The sequence below is a fragment of the Amia ocellicauda genome, chromosome 19 (assembly GCF_036373705.1).
Source record: "Amia ocellicauda isolate fAmiCal2 chromosome 19, fAmiCal2.hap1, whole genome shotgun sequence".
Classification (NCBI taxonomy): domain Eukaryota; kingdom Metazoa; phylum Chordata; class Actinopteri; order Amiiformes; family Amiidae; genus Amia; species Amia ocellicauda.
The window spans coordinates 25,230,428-25,231,667 of NC_089868.1; positions in this window are offsets into that span (position 1 = coordinate 25,230,428).

A 1,240-nucleotide genomic window follows, 5' to 3' on the forward strand; every position below is an offset into this window, starting at 1 on the left:
TTTGTTACTGTTAATAACAATTACAAGTACACATACAATCTACCATTTATTTAATTATAAAATTATAAATATTGTGTATCGAAATATATGCACCATAGGTTATAACTGTAACATAGAAACATGTACCTATTGACTGTTACAACAAGCCAGATTAAACCAGCCAGGTTTTCTGGTTCACTGATGGAAAACCCAGCTCTCTCAAGCTGCCACCACTGTCTTCCTCTCTCACTGCAACAATTAAAAACACTGGTTATAATATGGATTCATGTTTAATCTACATCTATATACTAGCACAATATAAGACTTGTCAACCTATGGTAAAGTTATTTACGTTGGCAGTGTTTCTCCATGAAATTACATCCGCCCCTTATTTGGGGAGAATTGTCAATGTGTATTTATGAGATTGTTGGCTCTTATTGTGTGGTATATCAATTTATTTGTTAAGCGATCGGGAAAAGCACATTTTTAAACTTCACACGCGCTTTTTAAAATCTGCTTATTCTCTGCCTGGCCTGGAGAATGACAACTGACAGTTTCGCCCTTTGCAAACATGGCAAAAACAGCCGATATCAGGCACATAACCCTCAATACAATCACCCCTTCTCCTGCTGTGACCTGGGACTTCTCCTTTGTTCATCTGCCCACTTATCTGTTTCCGCCTGAGTATTTACCTGAAATTACATAAGATTTTTGGACCAGATTGCCGTGTCTGTCTTGGCAGACTGTCTGCCAGTGTTTGTTTGCTTTCCAAGCCTTGTTTTCAAACTAAGATGGCGCTGGTGTGAATAAAGTTTCAATATTGTCTTCAATTCCAAGTGAAATACAGATGCTTTGCTTGATGAACATTCAATATGAATTAAGGCCTATACAAAAATGTAATCAATCAACACTGCAAATGGTGCTGGACTTCATGTGAATTTACAGAGCCTTGGAAGAGACATGACAAAATTATATGTCATATTGTGATATATATCGTGGGAATGATTTAATAATATTGTGCCCACGATTTGTGGAACTACACAATCTGTAGTTTTCCCTTTTACTTCCTGTTTACATCACCACTGCACACATGCACCGAGCAGGATCACATTCAGAAGGATAAAGCAATCCATTATGGAATGAATTCACTGTCAAAATTAGATAGTTATGTTTAAACATAACCATTCGTTTCTATGTTTAAAGTTAGACACGTCCTACTACTGTGAATAAAGGATGGATATGTTTTTACTAACATAACATA